Source organism: Vicia villosa, unplaced genomic scaffold (genome assembly GCF_029867415.1).
Source record: "Vicia villosa cultivar HV-30 ecotype Madison, WI unplaced genomic scaffold, Vvil1.0 ctg.001636F_1_1, whole genome shotgun sequence".
Lineage (NCBI taxonomy): Eukaryota > Viridiplantae > Streptophyta > Magnoliopsida > Fabales > Fabaceae > Vicia > Vicia villosa.
The window spans coordinates 166,825-191,040 of record NW_026705681.1 but is presented as its reverse complement, the minus strand read 5'-3'; positions in this window follow the sequence as shown (position 1 = coordinate 191,040).

The following is a 24,216-nucleotide window of genomic DNA, read 5'->3' as shown; positions in this document are numbered from 1 at the left end:
ATAAAAGACCTTCTTCACTGGGGATAGAAGAGCTTCTTCACAGGGGATAGAAGAGCTTCTTCACTGGGGATAGAAGAGCTTCTTCACTGGGGATAGAAGAGCTTCTTTACCTCGAGGGGTAATTGCTTCAAGAATTCTTTTCTGGGACCAAAATACCGTTATCTCAACAATTTTTCAGGGAGAACCCTTTTGTTCATCCTACAGAGACAACTGCTGATGTTCCTTCCGTTGTTCACCACTTAAAGAAAAGTTTCGCTTTTATTTTGAAAAAGAAAAGTAAATTCATTTAAAACTTTTTTTCTTTTTTCAAAAGTGAATAACACAATTAAAGCGTCATTTTGAAAGCTAAAAGAAATTAGAGATTGCAAACAAATGGGCACAAGGCTCAAATTTATTTAATAGGATGGAAATCAGCTAAAGGCGTGATTCCATGGAGTATTTACAAAAGTTGGAAATGGTAATTATGCGGAAAAGGCTACATTGAAAGCAATAACCACTATTCTCCCTAACAACTTTGAGTTCCAACTGTGCTTGTCGCCTCAGATTGGCGATGATTTGATCGTAGATCCTTTGATGGAAAAGACGATTCAGGTGACGAAGTATGGACTGATGCAGTTACTTTGTCATTATTCCTTAATTTTTGCCTAGATTGCCCTTTCAGGTTTTCAATCTACCAGGATGAATTTTTTCTGTTTATTGTCTCTAATTTTTGCCTAGACCGCCCTTTCGGGTTTTCAGTCCACCGAGACGCTCATTTTTGCCTAAGTCGCCCTTTGCGGGTTTTCGACTTACCGAGCTGTTCTTTTGTATTTTTAGACAAAGTATTTATTGACTGCATCAGCATTCACAGGATGCGGTAATTCATCACCATCCATGGTTGCAAGAGTCATGGCGCCACCAGAAAATGTTCTTTTGACAACATACGGGCCTTCGTAATTAGGAGACCATTTGCGCCTAGAATCTGGTAGAAAAGACAAGATCTTTTTAAGCACGAGGTCGCCTTCTCGAAATTCACGAGGTCGAACCTTTTTGTTGAAGGCGTGTTTCATCCTTGCTTGGTATAACTGTCCATGGCATAGAGCAGTCATACGTTTTTCTTCGATTACGTTCAACTGATCGTATCTGTTTTGACACCATTCAGCCTCTGATAACTTAGTCTCCATGAGGACTCTCATTGATGGGATTTCAACTTCTACGGGGAGCACAGCTTCCATGCCGTATACTAGAGAAAAGGGAGTTGCCCTGTTGAAGTACGCACTGAAGTACGGTACCCATGTAAAGCAAATGGCAGCATTTCGTGCCAGTCTTTGTAAGTGACGACCATTTTCTGGACGATCTTCTTAATGTTCTTGTTGGCGGCTTCAACGGCGCCGTTCATTTTTGGTCTGTAAGGAGAAGAGTTATGATGCTCAATCTTGAATTCCTCACACAGTTCTTTCATCATCTTGTTATTCAAGTTTGAACCATTGTCAGTAATGATCTTGCTGGGAATATGATCAGTGGTTTTCACACATATATTTACCGTTGTTTTTAAGTATGTTTAAGTTATGTTATTGAGTGTTTTATTTCTTTATTCTACATTTTATGCTTTGGTTGTGTATTTTACTGTTTGCAGGATTAAAGGAATAAATCAAGACAAATCAATGCCAAAAAGTACAAAAAGGGGAGTTTTGAAGGAAGTGAAAAGTCAAGCTACATGAGGTCTGACACGACCGCCTGTGTCACATGAAACTGGCCATGTAGGATGAAGCGTGGCAAAGAAAATGCAAAAGAGATGAAAGTCACGGGGCTGACACGACTTGTGTTAGCAAGTGTGAGATATGGAAATTTTCAGCATGTTTCTCATCGTGATATGCATGTAGTATTTTGATCATAACTAGAGCTTCGTAACTCGGAATGACGCGGTTCCGGTGGCAAAATTTCGCTAACAAAAAGGGCTACAACTTTGATGAAGACCACAAAGCCAAATTATGAAGTTAAGGGTTCACACGGACCGTGTTAATCAACACGGGCACCCGTGTTGAAATGTGGCTGGAAATGCGAGTTTGAACCAAAGTCAGAGGATCAACACGGGCGCCCGTGTGCAGGAACACGGCCCGTGTTGATGAGCGCGGGCTGAATATGTGTTTTTACGCTTCCTCACTCAAATAGGATCATGAAGGGTATTCTTGGCATTTGGTTTCAACCGGAATAGAAGAGAGAGTATAAAAACAACCTTAGGGAAAAGAAAAGAGACACTTTGGACAGATTAGAGAAAAGAATACGATAAAAGATTGGAGAAAGCAAGGGTTTGGGAGAGAAGAAGATCTTCATGAACGGAAGCAATTGAAGATTCAATCTCCTCCAATTTCTTGTAATGTCTTTATTCTATATTGTGTTTTCTTTGAATACTATGAGTAGCTAAACCCCCCAATGCTAGGGGGGTGGCTCTGATTTAACTTTGTAATGACTCTGAGTTTGCAATTGCAATAACAATCATGTTTTTAATTGTTGATTTATTCTCTTGATGTTTCTAATGCTTTTCCTTTCGGACAAATTGGAATTGATCTATGATTATCATTTAGGCGGACCACCATTGATAATGCTTTCATGAGAATATGCTATAATAGATATTACCTAGGACTAGGAATACCTTATAGTAACCGGATATTCTTGATAACTTAATTGCTTGATTTCATTGTAAACCTCTAAGGACTTAGGGTTTAGGATGAAGGATCAAAGGTTTTTTCACTAAGGACTTAGGATCAAACAACCTTAAGAACCGGTAATTGATTATTTAAAATAAGTTGTTGCAATACAAATTTCAGAGTTGTTACATTGTCAATCATCCACTATCCCTAGCATATTACTCATCTTTGTTACAAAGTCAATTTCATTTACTGCTTATTCTATTTTTCGTTAAGTTATAATTACCAAACAAAACCCCATTGAAGTTTTTGTTTAATTGAACCTTGAATTGAACTCATTATTCCTGCGCAGTCCCTGAGATCGACATTCGGGGAATTTTCCCTATTATTACAAGAGGCAAAATAGTACACTTGCTATTTTTCCGATCAGAATACCATATCGGCAAATGATGTTATTCTTGATAAACCTTACAACCACTTGTCTTGTAACATTGGCATAAGATGCTGCTTCGACCCATTTGGTGAAGTAATCAATTGCTACCAAGATGAAACGATGACCGTTTGAAGCTTTCGGTTCGATCATTCCAATCATATCGATACCCCACATGGAGAAAGGCCATGGAGATGAGAGAACGTTGAGTAGAGTCGGTGGCACATGGATCTTATCTGCGTAGATCTGGCACTTGTGACATCTCTTCACGTGTTTATAACAGTCAGATTCCATTGTCAACCAATAGTATCCTGCTCTTAAGATCTTCTTGGACATTGCATGCCCATTTGAATGAGTTCCAAAGGATCCTTCATGCACTTCATGCATTAACATGTCTTCTTCGTGTCTGTCCACGCATCTGAGCAAAACCATGTCCAAATTTCTTTTGTATAGCACATCTCCATTCAGGAAGAAACTGCCAAAAAGTCTCCTTAGAGTTTTCTTATATTTGTTTGATGCCCCAAGCGGATACTCTTGAGTTTGAAGGAAGCGTTTGATGTCGTGGAACCACGGTTTATCATCGATGTCTGCTTCAGTTGCAAACACATAGGCGGGCCTTTCAAGGCGCGTGATTCTGACCGTAGGCATATCATTCGGTGATTGACTTTGAACATGGAAGATAGAGTAGCCAAGGCGTCTGCCATTCGATTCTGATCTCGAGGTATATGATGCAATTCAACCTTGTTGAAGAAAGTCAAAAGACGTCTTGCATAATATCTGTAAGGAATCAAGCCAGGGTGGTAAGTTTCCCACTTGTCTTTGATTTGGTTGATCACGAGGGCTGAATCTCCATATATGTCGAGGATCTTGATCCTTAAGTCAATGGCTTCTTCGAGACCCATGATACAAGCTTCATATTCTGCGATGTTGTTGGTGCACTCAAATAGTAATCTGGCGGAGAATGGGATATGAGTACCCTTGGGAGTGATGATGATTGCCCCAATTCCATTGCCAAAAGCGTTTACTGCTCCATCGAAAATTAGGCCCCATCTTGATCCAGGTTCAGGACCTTCTTCAGGTAACGGTTCGTCACAATCATTCATCTTCAAGTACATGATATCTTCGTCAGGAAAGTCAAGCTTGAGAGATTGATATTCATTAATTGGTTGATGCGCCAAATGATCGGCAAGGATGCTTCCTTTGACCGCTTTTTGAGCACGGTACTCAATGTCATACTCAGATAACAGCATTTGCCATCGGGCAATCCTTCCTGTTAAGGCAGGCTTTTCAAAGACATACTTGATCGGATCCATTTTGGAGATTAACCACGTAGTATTGTTGATCATGTATTGGCGGAGACGTTTTGAAGCCCAAGCCAAAGCACAACATGTTTTTTCGAGCATGGAGTAACGAGACTCACAGTCTGTGAATTTCTTACTCAAGTAATAGATGGCATGCTCCTTCTTACCGGTTTCATCTTGTTGCCCAAGCATACAACCCATGGATTCTTCCAACACGGTAAGATACATGATTAGTGGTCTTCCTTCAACTGGAGGAATCAATATTGGTGGTTCTAACAGGTACTCTTTGATACTGTCAAACGCTTTCTGGCAATCTTCAGTCCATACAACCCCTTGATCTTTGCGGAGAAGCTTGAAAATCGGCCCACAAGTAGCAGTCATTTGAGAGATAAATCTGGAGATATAGTTCAATCGTCCGAGAAATCCTCTTACTTGCTTTTCAGTTTTTGGTGCAGGCATCTCTTGAATAGCTCTGACTTTGTCGGGATCTACTTCAATACCTCTTTGGCTGACAATGAAACCTAAGAGTTTTCCAGATCTAACCCCAAAAGTACATTTGTTAGGATTCAAGCAAAGCTGATATTTCCTTAGTCGTTGAAACAACTTCAAAAGATATTCAATATGTTCTTCTTCTGTGCTGGACTTGGCTATCATGTCGTCCACATAAACTTCAATTTCTTTATGCATCATGTCATGAAAGAGAGTAGTCATTGCCCTTTGGTAAGTTGCGCCTGCATTCTTTAATCCAAATGGCATCACTCTGTAGCAAAAGGTACCCCATGGGGTGATGAAAGATGTCTTCTCCATGTCTTCAGGAGCCATCTTGATCTAATTATAACCGGAGAACCCGTCCATGAAGGAAAAAACGTTGAACCTAGCGGTGTTATCAACCAGCATGTCGATATGTGGTAATGAAAAGTCATCTTTGGGACTGGCTTTGTTCAAGTCACGGTAGTCAACACACATTCTGACTTTGCCATCTTTCTTCGGAACTGGCACTATGTTGGCCAACCATTGAGGATACTCCGAGGTGACAAGAAAACCTGCGTCGAGCTGTTTTTGAACTTCCACTTTGATCTTGTTAGCCATATCACGGTGAGTCCTTCGCAATTTCTGCTTAACCGGCGGACATTCTGGCTTCAATGGCAAGTAATGCTGAACAATATTGGTATCCAACCCAGGCATGTCTTGGTAGGACCAGGCAAACACGTCAACATATTCTTTGAGAAGGTCTGTCAACTTACTCTTGACATCGGTATCAAGCAGCGATCCAATGGTCACTTCTTTTTTGTCTTCTTCAGAACCCAAGTTGATCTTTTCTAAAGGCTCTTTGTGAGGCAGAATGGTTCTTTCCTCGTGCTTAAGTAATCGAGAGATCTCGTCCGGGATCTCCTCTTCTTCCTCTTCTTCGGCTTCAAACACAGGAAACTCAAAGTTGGGAGAGGGCATAGGGTTATTGCATTCAATGGGTTTATCAATAGTAAATCTGCACATGTGATTTATATTTATTTCAGAAAATTTATGAATGCAAGAGTGTATGCAGATTTTTTTGAAAAAGTTTTTATTTTATTTTATTTTATTTTGGTTCTTTAGGATTACCATTTCCAGAAAAAAGCAAAAAATAAAACACATAGTGTAGGGAATTCAAAATGACACTTTATTTATGATTCATTTTTGAAACAAAGCCCTAAACACAAACTCATTTGTCTTGGGCAGGACAAAGAGGGAAACTTTTAAAACAAAGCCCTATACACAAAGTTATTTGGGCGGAACATTTAAAAGCAAAGCCCTATAAAACATCTCTCTGCTTTGGGCAAGGCAGGAGGTCAAAATAACAGCGAGGTGATTACTTTGAGCGGCGAACAACATTCGGAACGTCGACAGCCTTCCAGTAGCAACGAACTCCTCTGTGTATTATGTATTCAGGAAAATTCTCCCCAGAATTATCTTCAGTATTGACATTGACCGCTGGTCGAGCAGGATTTGAAGGTCCTGGTTTGTCACTCTTGTTCTTTGTAGAGTTGAAACGGTCTTCTTCTACTTCTTGAAGAGCATAAGATGAGTCACAATCTTCAGAATTTTCAGGATGTATTTCCCAGTCTTCAGGATGAAGAGACTCGTTGTCAGCGACACTTTTTGAGTCAGTTGCGGGACCATCTTCCCCTTCATCTTCAAAAATGGCATTTATGTGATAATAACCATCTTCAGGGTTATCAATCTTGGTAGATGCACTGAAGCCGAAATCTTCAGTAACTTCAGGCTGCTGAGAAAATTGAGAGCATTGGTAAGCCTCTTCTGGTTGACTATTATATTCAAAGGAATCTCCCCATCCAGTTGGTTGGATGTCTTCAATCGCAATCTTTGAACTTTCAGGTGCAGTGTATTTCACCATATAATCAAATTTTCCACTTGGTTGTCCCAAGGTGTCCCAGATCTCTGCTGGAATAGGCTCAGTTTCTTTGCCTTTGGATTTCTCTGAAGGAGGATATGGTTCTTCCTGAGATATGTATCCCGAGTCATTGAGATAACATTTCCATTCTTCTTTAGGATCGGGTAAACCTTCTTCGATGCATTCTTCGATAAGGACATTAACCTCTTGAGGAATTGGGTTAAGGAATCCTCCACTAATGAATGTTTCTTTGATCAGTCGAAGGGTTTCATCCTACTTGGTGCAGTTTGAGAATGTTGGTGAACATCCGAGACCTGCTCTAGTTTCATTCTTGGTAGGGATCACAACTTTCCCCCAGCCAGTGGTAGTTCCATCTTTCACTACTTTCACTGCCTCTTTGTAAGAAGAGATTGACGCTTTCTTTTTGGAAGATTCGTCTTCTAAAGAGAGACCCTGGAACTGAGTACCTTCCACATCATCAGCACCAATGAAAGAGAAATTGGATAAATGGCTCACCATCAAGGCTTGCTCCCCGCTTATTGTTACCAATTTTCCATTTGTTACAAATTTTAACTTTTGATGGAGCGTAGAAGTTACTGCCCCTGCTTCATGGATCCATGGTCGTCCTAACAGACAGCTATAAGCAGCTTGAATGTCCATGACCTGGAAGGTGATTTGAAATGTATGTGGACCAATTGTCATGGGAAGGTTGACTTCGCCGATAACAGATTTTTGCGATCCATCAAATGCTTTGACTACTACACCACTGAACTTCATAGGCATTCCTTGGTAAGACAAGCGAGCAAGAGTCGTCTTTGGTATCACATTCAAGGAAGATCCGGTGTCTACCAACACATTGGACAAAGAGTCTGACTGACAGTTCATAGAAATGTGTAGAGCAAGATTGTGATTTCTACCCTCCTCGGGGAGTTCTTCATCACAGAAGCTTAAATTGTTACAGGCTGTTATGTTGGCTATTATCCCATCAAAGTGGTCAACAGTCACATCATGGTCTACAAAAGCTTGATCCAAAACTCTCATCAGGGCTTCCCTGTGGGCTTCTGAATTCAACAGCAATGAAAGTATTGAGATCTTTGAAGGAGTCTGCATGAGCTGATCCACAATTTTGTATTCACTTCTTTTGATAAGCTTCAAAATTTCATCAAAATCAGGATTCACATTGGTTCCACTGGATTGACCAACATCAGTGTTTGTATTACTGACAGGAGTTTCCACAGGATTTCCCACTGGAACATTGACAGGATTTTGTCCGGTTGCAGGAGCAACAGGTTGCTTTGAAGGTAGTGGAGTATACACACGTCCACTTCTTGTTACTCGACTCACATCATCGATATTCACGACAGATGAAAGAGTAGGTAAAGGAACTTCTTGTCCATTCTTTATCATTGTTGCATTGTAGTTGTATGGAACTGCCTTGTCAGAGTCATAAGGAATAGGTCCAGGTAGACAAATGATCAAAGGAGCAACAGGAACCTTCGGCTTGTTGTAGGTAACTTCTATGCGCTCAGGCATGTTGAAATGAGGAACGATGACGTTAACTGTAGGCATTTCCGAGTTGATATCTGAGACTAAAAGCTCATGCGGATAACATCCTATCATGTTAACTTCATTTTCATTCCTATTTCTGTAGATCTGAATAGTACCATTATCCAACAGAACTTGGAGATCTCTTCTCACAATCGAACATCCATGAGGATCTATACAACATATGCTACAGGAACCGTAGTGATGTTGGCGAAAACTCGGCCCTCGACAGAGAGTAGCGTGCATTTGTACCAAATCGGCTCTTGAGAAGTTGATATTATAGACTCGGTATGGACCAGGACATCCATACACCATGTTTACAACATGCCCTCCATGATTGGGCAACGGATTTGCTTGCACATTTGGATTCAAATTTCTGAATGAGAGGAGATTAGATCTTACCAACCTCTGAACTTCATGTTTCAAAGCTATGCAATGCTCGAGATCATGGCCAGGTGCTCCTTGATGATAAGGGCATGAGACCTCAGCTTTGTACCACCATGGGAGTTTCTCAGGTACTAGTGGTGGTGCTTTAGTTTGAACAAGACCTCTTTCAATCAAAGCAGGGTACAACTCTGTGTAGGTCATTGGAATCGGATCAAACTGTGGAGCTCTTTGTACACGATTCTGATTATTGTTAAACTGCTGAGCCTGTTGTCGAGGCTGTTGTTGTTGAAACTGCGGAGTAAAACCCGGATTCGGTGTTGTATTAACGGCTGGTGCGATAACAGCTACCTGTCATTGACGATTGACATTTCCTCTTGGCTTTCCTTGGGATACCATGTCAACACTTTGTTCTTTCTTCTTTGGGAAACCACTTCCAAACTTTTTTGTTCCGCTTGAAGATCCACCTTCTTTAGTCAGACGTCCGGTTCGGTCTCCTTCTTCTAGACGCATCCCCATGTATACCATTTCAGTGAAATCACTTGGAGCACTAGCAATTATGCGTTCATAATAAAACGGACTGAGAGTATTCAGGAAGATCTTTTTCATCTCTTTCTCTTTTAACGGTGGATTAATCTGAGCAGCAGTTTCTCTCCATCGTTGGGCATATTCTTTGAAAGCTTCATGGTCTTTCTGAGCCATGGATCGAAGCTGATCTCTGTCCGGAGCCATATCCGAGTTGTACTTGTATTGTCGGACAAAGGCCTCGCCTAAGTCATTGAATGTTCGAATATTAGTGCTATCCAAGCCTGTGTACCACTTCAGTGCGGCACCAGTCAAACTGTCTTGAAAGTAATGGATAAGCAACTGATGATTATCTGCATAAGTAGACATTTTTCTGGCATACATCACAAGATGACTTTGTGGACAAGAACTACCTTTTGTACTTCTCAAAGTCAGGGACCTTGAACTTAGCCGGTATTTGTACACTGGGAACCAAACATAGCTCCTGGGCATTCTTTCCAAACAAATCTTTGCCACGAATAGCTTTGACTTCCAGCTGAATCTTGTTGAATTGTTCTTGGAGATCTTCCACAAGGTTACGCTGATTTGTGCTATCACTTTGATCATGATAAATCTCATTGCCATCATAAGGAACAGTGTGAACCGTAGGAGTCGGAACTGTCATAGTGGGTTGAGAAAGTGCCATAGTGATTTGAGAAAAAGTTACCCCCTGATTTGGAGTAAACTGCGAACTTGGTGCAACAGGCGCTTCAGTTGTGGATGTTTGAACCCCAGAAACATTATGGCGGAAACCTGTACCGAAGCTGAAAGGCGTGCCCCAACCTTCTGGCATGGAGAAAGATGGAATGCTGAATGCAACTGTAGAAACCGGAGTAGTGACTTCAGATGTTACTGTTGCTTGATTATTAGGTGGCGGCGGCTGATTCTGTGCGGCCATTAAGGAGTCAACCAGAGTGGTGAGACTTTCCAACTTTTCCTGAAGGGTGGTCACCGTACCACGGAGCTCAATATTCTCTTGTTCAGAGTGTTCCATTACTCTTCTTCTGCTTGAACGAGTATTGTATCTGTGATCTGATTGCGAGCGCGGTCGAGAAACTTTGAGACGCGACAGCTTGACGATCTATTGGAGAAAGATCCAAAAGATGAGACTCTATACAACAGACTCGATATGCAGAATGATGTATGCAAAAATAAGTTTATGATTTTTCCAAATATTTTAAAGATTATTTCCTTGCAAACATTTGAACACAAACTATTCTTTTATTGAAATAATGGGAAATGTTACAACATTGGAGCGTAGCTCCTTACAGAAGCAAATGATAAATAAAAAAAAAACTAAACAAATCCTAAGCATCCTCATCAGACGAAGAACCAAATGCATTGTGCAGCTTGAGCTTCATGATTTCTTTCCCATAGCGAGCTTTCAAATCGGCCTTTTCAGCTCTCAGCTTGTCAACCACATTCTTCCAATTGTCAGGTATCGGAGCGTTGCTTGTTGAGCCTTCAAGCTTTTTCTTGCTTTCTTTGATGTATCTTCTGATTGCGGCATCTTTCCGACGTATCTTCTCATCTTTGTTCATGAGCCATCCATCCTGATAATAGAGAGTTTCTTCATGTTCTTTCACTTGTTTCTTCAACTTTCTATTTTCCACATCAGTTATTCGAAACTTTTCTTTCCAAGCGTCTTTTTCTATCCTCATCTTGGCTAAAGTGTCTTGGTATTCCTCCATAGTGGGAATGTTGGGTCGTTGAGGCACCACAGGGAACATGGGTTTTTCATAATCATAAGGCATTTGAAACTCCTTTGCCCTTTTCTTTACCCAACAGATGTAGGCGTTCGTAGCGATACAGTTCCTTATCTCACCTTTTTCTTTCCATCGGATGTCGTACCAGACTTTCACCATTTTTGTTTTCAACCTTTGAGGATCATCCCCTTCTGATAGAAGTAACTTTCCACTGTAGGGCCAATGGGTTTAGTTGAATTTGCATACCCGAGTTGTCGTCGGGCTAGGACCGGATTGTAGTTAATTCCTCCTTGTGTACCAATGAGGGGTACGTTGGCGAATTCTCCACAACTTTCAATGGTTTCTGTACCGCAGCGAGCCAAGGTATACCACTGAATATCATTATTAGTAAGAGACATAAGTCTTTGAGACCAACGTAAACCTTCCCGGTTTTCCGTGAAAATGGGAGACTTAGGTAAGTGTGAAACAATCCATTTAAACAACAGAGGTGCACAACATACAATAATTCCACCACCTTGGTGATTCCTATGATGGACAGAGAAATACATGTCACCAAGCAGATTCGGAACGGGATTTCCATTCAAAAAGACCTTTATGGCATTGATATCAACAAAGTCGTCGATATTGGAAAACAGAACCAACCCATAGATGAGCAAGGCTAGTACAGCTTCAAAAGCCATCATGCTACCAGTCTCGATGAAGTCAAAGGCTTTCTTTATTAGAAAATGTGAAGGCAAACCTGGAAGGTTTCCTTTGGTAGTCCAATTACTCTCTATTTCAGATTTCTTCAAGTGGGTACCTGTTGCAATGGCTGGTGACTTAGGAATGGCTTCCAAACCATTGAAAGGTATTTTGTCAGACACAGGAATACCCAAAAGATTGGCATATTCTTCCAAAGTTGGTACCAACTGATAGTCTGGAAAGGTAAAACACCGGTAGACGGGATCATAAAACTGAACCAGAGTTTTGAGAAGTCCTTCATCAACATGAGTGTTCAAGATAGGCAAAAGCTTTCCATGGCTTTTCCTAAAATCAGAAGGATCTTGTACAAAAGACGCTAACTCTTTCAGTCTTTCCACATTAGGCTCTTTGAAACCGTACCTTTTGGTATGCCTTTTTACCCACTCCATAACCTAATCCTATAATGTTTGCAAAGAAAATTCTCTAATTGTTTGGAAAAAAAATCATGTTTTTATGGAAAAAGATTTTTTTTTATTTTTTTTATTTTTTTATGGATGTATGACTGCATGAATGCATGGATGCCACATATTCAAACATGGTAAAGCAAACATGGTAGTTCAAACATGGTAACACATACATGGTAATACAGACATGGCAACACAAATATGGTACACACAGGTTCAAAGGTCCAGCGTCACGAGCATGAGGTCAGAGAACCAAACATGGGATAGTTCTAGTTAATCACCTGCAAAACATGTTCTACTGATACGTCAGAGTCTACATTTTTCTTTCGGATATTACCGGCTTTCCACAATTAAACTCATGAGCCAGCAATATTCTCAAGAAAAACTCGTCTGAGTGTGGTTCTCCGCATGACAACTAATCCAAGTCTTCACCTGAATAGTTTCTGCACCACAACCTAATAAGGCCAGGATGGGTTGGGGTTCTACAGCCAACTCAGCTTCTACAGTTCAATGAAAGCAATAATGTCTTCGCAATTAACTCGCTAAACATATATTACAAACAAGGAACCTCCACTGAGCGGAAGGATTCTCACGTGCGCCTGCACATGACTATACCCTCCACCTAATTCTTATGTGTACTTAATCCGGGTAAGGATTTGTCCATAATGTATCACTTGTAACAGAACCACACAAGTAACAGAATCAAAGAACCAAACAAGAACAAAATAAAAACAAAACAAATAGAAATAACCCTTTCTTTGGAAACAATAAAAAGATGGTCCCCAGTGAAGTCGCCATTTTTCTGTCGCGGGGAAAAATCGTTGTCCTTTTTCGGGATGAGACACCTGATGCCTTCTTTGGGCTCGAGTGCTCAAAAAAATGATTTTTCTTTTGTACCGACCAAACTTTTTATTGTTTCCAAAAGAGGAAAAGGAAAAAAGCTGCAATAACCTAAAAGTGGGGGGAGAGATCTTAGGTAAGAGGGTTGGTTATACGAAGGGAAGGTATTAGCACCCAACGTATCTATAGTACTCTATAGGTTTCTTTGTTTTGTTTATTCCATTCTTGTTATGGTGGAGGTTCTTGTGAGAAAGAGGTGGGACCTAAGGTGTTTGTTTGATTATGCTCGCAAAGATCATCGCGATCCTCTGCATACATATCCCTTAGAGGGAATCAGAGCATCTGTAGCTCGGGTCTACGGGTGCTAAGGTTTGAATAGTTTGAGGGAGAAGTTTTGCTCGCCAAGGATACGACCTTGTGCCTACGTATTCTCAAAGGGATGTTGAGAAAGTCAGAGCAATCGTAGTTCCCACTTATGCTAGTGGAAGCAAAGGATAAGAGACAAATGTCATCTAAATGTTCGATGTATCTAATCTATATCATCACATACATCTGTTTGATTTTTGTTTGAAAATCTTTTCATTATAAGCCCTGGGCCATGCCGCTTATGGTGCTTAGAATGATAAAGATGTTTTTTAGCCAGCCTTGTGGCAAAAACTTTTAATGAAGTCAGCCTTGTGACAAAAAGTTTTGATTAATCAGCCAGCCTTGTGGCAAAAGTTTCAATGAAGTCAGCCTTGTGACAAAAACATTGATTAATCAGCCAGTATGGTGGTAAAAAAGGTTTGATTGATTAGCCAGCCTTGTGGCAAAAAAGTTTGATTGATTGATTGATTGATTGTTTGTGATGATATAGAAGAGATACTCCTATCATAGAGATGATAAATGTCTAATCTCCTAGGGTTTTTGATTTGGATATTGGGGATGCTTATAAGAAGCCCGTGGGTCCTTGTACGAAGCCCAAGAGGAGGCTATCCGAGGGTCCTTGCATTGTAAGCCCAAGAGGAGGCTATGGGAGGGACAATCCAGGGTCCTTGCATTGTTAGCCCAAGAGGAGGCTATGGGAGGGTCACTCGCTTGTACAAAGCCCAAGGGGAGGCATGGTATAGTTGGTCTGAGCTCTTAGAGCGATTTCACCGGGAAACCATACTCTATGTCCTAACCTAAACTAGTGGAGATTCTTTGCACGAAGCCCAATAGGAGGCTATGGGGAACCTAGTGTTGTACTAAGTTGAACAAGCACACATATCACACATATGAACAAACATGAACAAGTATGAACAAACATGAACAGGTATGAACAATTATATATATGACAAAGTGTGTGTATATAATGGAGTTTATGAAGGAAATATACCTGTAAGCATGATCCATTTGTATACACGGGGCTCGGGACTTATACTCGAGGAGAGGTCCACTTGAGTTTATTCAAAGCTATGTAAACAGGTATTCACAAAGGGCTTGGGACTTATACCTACATGGAGGCCCATGGTATTTTTGGGAAGATTTAAAGAAAACCTTCATTTTTGATTTGTTATTCAAAGTTAAATATAAACTGATAGAGGTATGTACAAAAAGGTGTGTGTACAATGAAATACCTAGTTTCATGTACAGGAATGATATGTACAAAAGGGGCTTGGGACTTATACCTACATGGAGGCCCATGGTATATTTGAAAAGTTTGAAGTTTCTTTGAAGTTTTGTTGTTTTGAAAATGATTTGAAAACTGTTTGAAAAGATTTTATTTTGAAGAAGTTTTATTGTTTAAAAAAAACTGTACAAAAAGAAAAGAAATGGGACTTACACTCTCTAATATTCGAGAGGCCCCACTTCGTTTTGAAAATCAATTGATCAATTAAAAAGATTTAATCAATAGTTTTCTTTGAAAATCAAAAAGAAATGGTTTATCGTTTTTGAAAAGAATCGCGATCGCTCGTTTTAAAACGATTTGAATTTTGAAAGAAGCTAATGTAATCAAGATAAACAAAAAGATTGTCTTCAATTAACACTTAGATGATTAGGGTTTATTCAAAAAATATTTACAAGTGATTAGGTTAAAAATTAAATGAAAAAAACAATATTTAAAGTATTAAAAATACTTAAAAATAAGTCATTTTGAACCTAATTAAAAACATATTAAATAAATCTTTTTTTGTGATTTTTTTTTATATTCATAAAATATATATATTAAATGAGAAGTGTGCAAAAAAAAGAAGCAAAAATGAATTGATTTGGTTAGTTAAATTGATTGATGAAGTTGTGAAGAAAAATGAGAAAAATAGTAGTAAAAAATAAGGTTTTGTCTTCACTAAGACTTGAACCCACGCTCTCTCTCTCACCAGCCAAAACACTTACCAACTGGGCTGCGCGCGCAGCTTGTAAGTATAACGCATCCATTTGATTATATTTTAAACTCAACTTCTGAAATTTCTGAATCAAAAATGGCGCCAAGAACACACCTTCAACTGAATTTTGAAAATCTCCAAAACTGAACCAAATTGATCAAGTGAAGGGTCTATCTTACTCGGTTTTGGACGAGAAACCTGATGATGACCTTTAATTTCATTCATTTTTTCTCTAAGACTATCAATTTTCTGATGAACACGAAGAACCCTAATATGACAAATCTTTGTGAAATCGTGTATGATCATGATATGATGCAATTGATTGAGGGTTATTATTCAGTGATGGTGCAGAAACAAGATGGTAACTTAGTTTTTCATTTATGATGCATGTATGATAGAGTTTGAAGTTCATGAGCACTTACCTCAAAAACGGCCAAGCTGGAGATTGAATTTTGCAAAGGAGGTGTTACAGATGTTGTTGCTCAATCTGGACAGCTTCAATGAACCTTATGGAAGGTGTCTGGATGCTTGGAGTGAATTGAAAACACTTGGAGTAGTTGGAGGCACCCGATCTGCAGTTAAGCCTAAGTGTGAATCGAGCTCTATGATTCTGATGTTTCAGGTTGATGATGAGTGTTTGGATAACTCATATGTGATATATGTGAGGTGTGGGAAGTGTTAATTTGGACAGAAATGATCTGGAATGAAAATTGGCATGATAAGGCTCTTTATATGTTCAAATGGAGGTTGAAGAGTGAATCTGAGTTTTGGGGTGATTTGGGGTGTGTGAGTGGTTCAAACACATCCCATATGATGTTTATGAGTTGCTAGAACCATCACTTTGGCCATAACTTCAAGGGTTTGGAGGCTGAGTTTTGTACCTCTTAGAAACTTAAGAAACTTGCATTCTAAGAAAGAAAGAGAAAGCCTATAAGTTGTGAGACTTTGGTGTGTTTTTGAATGGAGTTTGGACCTCTATTTATAGGCCAAAGAGTCTGAACTCAGAGCTTTGCAACTTGCTTCAAAGTTTGATGATTTGGCATTTGGAGATAGAAAGGAATCTTACCATTAAATGCACATGGTTAAAAGTAACCAAACCATGGTTATTTCTCTAAGCTTCTTATCTCTTTTCATTCTGATCTCAAACCAGAAATATCTTTCAATTATTGCCTCTATGTGTCATCAATTGGATCATTTGGTAGAATAGTGCATAACTTAGTGAAAATGGCATGTGATTTCAAGTGAAAAGTTCACTAATGTCAAAATTCAAAACCATGGCTACACTCCATATTTTTCCATGCTCTTTTACATTTTGGAAAGCTCATATTACACACTTCAAAACCCTAGTTGAAAGTTTCTTCAAGATCTTTAAGGAAGTGGGTGAAAAAGATCCATGAACTTTGAGAAAAATGAAGTTTCAAGTGAAATTTTCCAAAGATGCCAACTTTGAAGCTCCATATCTCTTAAATGGTTGATCTTATGGAAAAAATTTATATGTGTCAAAGTTGTTTATTGGATCAAAATCTACAACTTTCATGTTGGAAGTTTTTTTCAGTTTGTAGGTGAAATTTTGAGAAATTCCCTTCCAAAGTTTGGAAAAAACCATGAAAAACACTTAGAAAAATTTACTAAGTATGAAAGTCAAACTTTTGACTTTTTGATTCTTGATTGATTTTCTTGATTTTTCTTGATCAAATGACTTCATATATCATATATTGATGATTCAAAACTTCAAAAGTCATGGTTGACCAAAATTCCCCAAAAGTCAATGGTGATCTTGTACAGTTGAATTTTTCAGACGAATCGCGTTTCTGGAGATTTCAAATGAAAAAGGCTATCCTCATCAAATGAGTGGTATGAATGGATCATATTGAGGTATTGGAGGATATTGAATCATAGTTTGAGTTGTGGCACCATGTCCTAATTAAAAAGGCAGTTGTTCAGTGAATTAGGTCAAAAACCCTAATTGTCGACCAGATGAAATTGATGACTGTGGATCTTGAATTGAGATACAATTTCCATTGTATATTGTCATAGGGATTATTTGAGGATGATTGAAACCTTTGATTGACTTCCTGGGGATTTTTAGGGTTTCCCAAATGTGATCCCTGATTTTAGTCCCTGATAGTTCAAAACCCTAATTCTGATGATTTGAAATTTCATTGTTGATCAATCTTTGTGTAGGAGATGTTCTGAGCCAATGGATTGGGTCAAAATGATGCACTTGGGGTCTTGAGGTCATGTCCCAAGTCATTAGGTCAAATCCTGAGCATAGGTCAGGAGTATGCTATCTTCAGTCAAAACCCTAATCTGGTTGGTTTAGTGCCTTTGAGCTTGTTGAAATGAATCTCTGAGGACCAAATGTTGATTGTTGATGAAGATAGTTCATTTGAGATGAAGGGAGAACAAAACCCTAATTGATTGTTACTTGTACTGATGAGTGATTTCCTGATTAAATCCTGCCGAGTCACAAGTAGCAAACACAAGCTATGCAATTTGTTAGAGATGCAAATGATGCATATGCTATGATATGAGGTGGTATCTTAGGTCAAAAATTGGGGTATGACACTTGGGTTGCCATTCCCTGTTCAAGCATCTTAAGATTTTGTTAGTAGAAACTGCATTGGAAACAGGTCTATCAAGAGAATTTAACCGATTTTTCAGGTGAACGAATCTCTTCTGCATGTTTTCGATGGATTCACCATCTTCCATGTGGAAGAGTTCGAACTCTTGAGTTAACATATTGATCCTAGCTAGTTTGACATCATCCGTTCCCTCGTGGGCAACTTGCAATGTGTCCCACATAGCTTTAGCGGATATACAATGGGAAACGCGATAGTATTCATCAACTCCTAGAGCTGAGATTAGAATGTTTCTCGCTTTCCAATCGTATGCATATCACTTTTCATCTTCAGCATCCCAAGTATTTTCTGGTTTTGGAACAACTGCACCAGCTGCATTTGTCATGGTGATCTGAAAGGGACCATTGACAATAGCTGTCCAGATGTTCCTATCAATTGCATTGATGTGGACACACATACAATCCTTCCAATAGCCATAGTTTTCACCGTTGAAAACTGGAGCTCTATTGTGAGCCCCTTTAGGTCCGGAAGCCATCTTTCCAATAAGTGTTTCACGTAGCACGGAATTAACCAGAGCTCTGATACCACTTGTTAGACGCTGGCCTGAGGATCTAGAGGGGGGTGAATAGATCTCACAGAGTTTTTCGGAATTATTTCGAACTAAAGCGAAAGCGGTTCTGAATCGACTTGCGTCTATTCCGGACCGTTATTGCAAGGGTCGTATATGTGACAAAACCACAAGATAATTGAGATTAATGATGAAGTGATCTGTTATCGAATCAATACGTTTCACAGCTGAAAATCAATTAATGTTCCATTAATGTTGAAATCACTACGTCTGCCCCCAATTCCAAATTGAAATTGGGAAATCTTCCATTAATGTTGAAAGCAGTTTATACAAAGAAGAAAGCAAAGCGATAAACAATAAACCGAATTTGTCGATCCTTTGAATCTTCTTCCCCCTTAATCTTGAACCAGATCAAGGTGATCCAAGAGCTTCACTTGATCCCTTTTCTGCAGTGTCTTGAATTGCCTTGAACCCTTGTTCTTCAATCTTCACACTCAGATGGATCCTCGATGAAACCTCTTGATAAAAACCCCCAAGAAACACCTATCTTGGAGGACAAAACCCTCGGATTTTATTCACCAAAAACCCCACAAATCTTCACCCACTAGGAATCTTCAATTCCGTTCCATGGACGTTATCGAACTCGATCACTAACCCTCAACGCAAGAATGATTATGTGTAATTGTGTTGGAGATGACGAAGAACGAAGATGAGAAGCCTTTGTGTATCTTTCAGTCGTTGGTGTTATTTTCAATAATTGAACCTTGGACAATATATATGAGAGCTTTTCAGTTGATGCAGAGAAAACCAGAAATTTTGGCAGTTTTGATCAGATAGGTCGACCTAATTTAGGGCTGAGTCGACCTAACAGAGCTGCATATCCTTTGGATGTCAGTTTTTCCCAGTTAGGTCGACCTGTCAAAGAAGTAGGTCGACCAGAATCCACTTCAGATGCGTTTTGGGGATATTTTCTTAGATTAGGTCGACCTAGTTGTTGTGTAGGTCGACCTAGCAGAATGATATGTAAATTTCTTCATTTTAGGTCAACCTGTGTTGGGAGTAGGTCGACCTGACTGCTGATTTTCTGAGTTCCTCTTATTTTGCTTGTGTTGAGTCGACCTGTATGCATAGTAGGTCGACCTGCTCTGTTATGAGTGACCAAAGCTTGCTTTTCTTTGAGTTCTTCTGCTTGTACCTTGTTGCTTGTATGCTTGTTGAGTTTGCCATGAATCAAAAACATCTTTGTGAGTGTGATCTTGTATTCACAGAGTTTTCGATAAAAAAAAGTAATTATAAATTTACTATAAAAAAATCAAGTTATTAGAATAAATAAAAATATAAACAAAAATTATAATGGAAAAAAGAAAGAAGAAAGAAAGAAAATAAAAGCATTTATGTAATTAAATTTTAAAAAATTTAGAAAACTTAGCTTATGATCGGATGCACCACGCTTCGGAGGGTTCATGGTGAGGAAGCGTCTCCTGGGGCGTTTGGATCAAAGCTTGCACAGATCCAACGATTGAGACATGAGAGTCTACCGTGGGCGTTTCTTGACAGGCTGCGCTGGATTTGTAAGAGCAAGGGAACAAATGATTCAAAAAAAACATGTGTGTGCTGTCCAGGTTCGAACAGGCGTTATTACACATCAAAGCCTTCGCACACGCTTCCCTCCACTAAGTCATATTTGTTTCCTATTAACAAAATAGATAACAAATAATATATATGAAAACGAGCGAATAAAAATTTCAAACGTGAAACACGCGCGCCAAGATTTTGTCTTCCTCATGGAGACTTGGACTTTTGCCCACGGTTTCAGATCCCTTTAGCTACGGATTCCTGCCACGGCTAGTACCTGCAAACCTTCCAATTCACGATTTAAATCACATAAACCTCAAATAAAAACCCAGATCAAGTAAATGTTACCCCCTGAGGAACACAAATATGTACTCAAATTATATTTATCATGCATGAACCAATGAAATCGATGCACAAAAAATTCAAATAAACCGTGAGCAACATACCCTTGGTTCTGAACGTGTTAGCTAAAGGTGATGATGTGATTAGCTTCAAAGAACACCAAGGAACATGTTGCAATCCTTTAAATGCCTTGAATTGTCCTCCAAACCAGAAAACGCAATTGGCTTTTTCTTGAACTTTTGAAGGCTCGGTTGGAGCTCTTGGAGGCAGAAAAAAATCCTCTCCTTCATTAGGATTCATAGTCTATATATAGGAGATTGATTTTAGGTTAAGAAACTGAATCAAATCTTGGTAACTTTCATGATTGAAATTTGATTGAACCTTGAATTCAAACTTTCTAAACTTGCTCCAATTTCAATCTTTTTCTCTCAATATTGTCTTGCACGAAATTATGTTGATAATATCACTTAAATGATGATTGAATTTGGTCCTTATAGTATCTCTAACCAAATATTTGATTTTCCTTTGATTTATTTAATTTTAATCATCTTTTAAATGAATAAAAATTCATAATAAATCAAATAAATCATGTAATTTCGTGGCAATTGGATTTTGAATCTTGGATATCATGAAGATGAAGATTGGATCTTAAAAACTTGGGCCCATTTGCAAGAAAACTCATTTTGAACCACTTTTGTTTCACATTTTTCACTCAAATTTGTCCAACTTTGACAAGGCATATCTCCCTCAATTTTTAAGATATGGAGGAGTTCTAGGACTTTTTGGAAACCTCAAGATGTCCTCTACAAGCCAATTTGGAATCTTTTTTCCATTTGAGGATTTTAACTTGATGATATGGGCTTTGACAAAAACCTGCTTTTGGTTGACTTTCAAAAAGGACCTATAATATTTTGATTCATATCTCTCAAATGAAGCATTTTTAGACTTGGCTTGTGAGAGACAAAGTTGCAGAGAATTCAATTTCCTTCAAATTGAGCTTTGGATGGAAAATATCTGATGTTCCATGTGAAAGTTATGGCTGGTCAAAGTTCAGTTGACTTTAGGTCAAAAAAAAATCCTAATTTAGAAACTTTAGGTTTTGTTGATTTATGAACTTTCCTTGATGAATCATGATCAATCCTTGATCAAATGATGAATGATACTTCAAAATATTGATGTTGACAAAAAATCAGGAGTTTTGACTGTGATTTGACCATAGTTGACTTTTAGGTCAAACTGGTCGACTGTTGACCATTTGAACTGTTCACTGAGCAATCTTATGAATCAAAGCTTGAAACTTGGCATGAGGATCCTTTGAAGCATATGATAGGCCATGGAGTCCACTTGAGGCATCAGAAGTTGATTTCTCCTGGGGAAAAGAGAAAACCCTAGTTGGAGGCTTGTTGTTTAGGAGACAAGTATGTGAGCCTAATCCTCAAATGGATCAAAATATCTTGAAATATGATGGGCAAATTTTGGGGTATGACAGCTGCCCCTATTCAATCTTCTTAAACCTGGGGATGTAGATTAGCATGTGTGCCTGTCGGAATTTGAAGATGGAAGAGGATTGAACACTAGAATACCCAAGAAATTTGCCCTTGCTGAGATAGGGACTTTTTGTAGGAGATGGGCTTAAAGATGCCATCCGGATGTTGGCGGAAAGTTGTCTGAGATGGGCTTAAAGATGTCATTCAGATGTGGACAAGATATTTGTCTGAAGTAGATGCTTTTCAGACTGAGTTATATGCACTGATTGTATCCGAAGGAGAGATTATCAAAATGAAGTAGTGTCTTACAGAAGACTAGCTGGAGAGGTTCCTGAAAAGGGTAGAGCACTGGCCTAAAGAAGACTATGATTACTGATTTAAAGGAGATTAGGCTTTAAACAAAGCTCGAGAAGAATTGTCTTAGAGAAGACTAACTAAAGAGCTCCCTAAAAGGGCAAGAGATGTCTTAGAAAGGATTGGATAACTGTTTTAAGGGAGATTACCTAAAAAGGTTGAGATATGTATTAAATAAGAATAACCTCGAAAGAGAAAAGGTTGAGATATGTCTTAAACAAGACTACCTAGAAAAGCTCCTAGAAAGGGTATGATACGTCTTAAACAAGACTACCTAGAAAGGCTCCTAGAAAGGATATGATACGTCTTAAACAAGACTACCTAGAAAGGCTCCTAGAAAGGATATGAATCATCTTAGAAAAGATTACCTAGAAAGTTTCCTAGAAAGGATGATAAACGACTTAGAGAAGACTACCTAGAAAGGTTCCTAGAAAGGATGTGATATGTCTTAAACAAGACTGACCTAGAAAGGCTCCTAAAAAGGATATGAAGTTCTTAGATTGTTTCTGAATTATCTCTGAAGAATAACCCGGAGTTAAGTATCAAGATTGTATCTGTGTCTTGAATGAGTACTTGCTGTTAGAAAACACTTTTAACCACATATGGTCTTTCGCTTGCGGGCATATACCTGCCCCTGGAATCAGTAGCCTGATATGCTTGATACTTGAGTTTGGAATTAGAACTTCAAAGGAGAGACAGATACTGACATCATCTGATGCTAGTAGCTAAATAGCATTTGTTGAGATTTGTGACTGATGTGACATGCCCCCAGTGATGGACTAACTTCTCTGGTTGTTCAGTGCCTCTGAGAGATTCTATGAATCGTGACCAGCTTTCCCCAGTAGACGGGATAATAATATGTCATGCCCCTTGTATAAACAAACTTTTAGCTGATCGAGTCATGCATACGAGACATCTCTGCAAATTTATTTGTCGGGAGGACTTTTAGTCATTAGTTATGCCCCATGCAGATTCTTCCTGATGCCAAACATTTGAACTTATGTAGACAAAAATATTTTATAATGATACTCATAAAAATGTAATGCATATGTCTGTCTTGAATTTTTAAAAACGGTTTTTAGTAAAACAAAAGATGTGAGAAAGCGATGTTTGTAAAAACATGATATCAGCTCAATGTTTATGGTAAACCTTAAGGAGTTAGGATACCTTTGGTAACAGTACGCCTTCGAACTAACCATGCTTCAGTTAGGACTTTCAACGGTTGTAACGTGGCTTGGTTCACGGTTTAATAAACAAAGGATAATGGCTCAAAGTTTATTTGTACCCATCCCAATCTTCGTGATGTTCTTCGATCTTATGCTCAGTTAACTTTGCATTTAATTTCTAGCAGGTATTGAAGTCGTAACATTGACATTTGATGATGGTTGAAGCACTGAAAGTTTATTTGAAAAGGAAGTCATCCTTTTTTGTAATTATTTTTCTTTTGTCGAGGATCTGTAGTGACCTCTTTTTTGACTTTATTATCCCTAACTTTTGCCTGAACTGTTTATTCTGAGATTACAGTCAGCGGGATGTCTCAATTTTCGATAAGTCTCCTTCATAGATTTTGACTTAGCAGCTTTTATTTGGTGGATATTGACTGCATGACTTATTGGTTGCGGGAACCCATCATTATTCGTGTAAACAACAACTAGTATAATTAAGTTAACTAAGTAACTACCCTGTCCCATGTTATGATTAAAGGGTTTCAATTCGCATGTGAAAGAAAACTCCTATACCTTTGGCTCAAAGGGGTTGACGAGGGATTAACATCCTTATATCTCCATTGTTTAGGAATTGAAACAATGCCTGTACATCGTCAGCATAGTCTGTCCGAAAGCATATTGTATGAGGTTGTGGTATCATTTTCGTCATCCTCCCTTAAAAGGTTCACAGCTTTAGTGAGAGTTAAATATCATAAAGAAAACCAAGTAAAAACAAAGTTTAATATAGCAATAGGAGGACAAATAAGTCAAAACAAACGTATGCAATGCATTAATGATTATGATAAAATAAATAGAGTCTGACATAA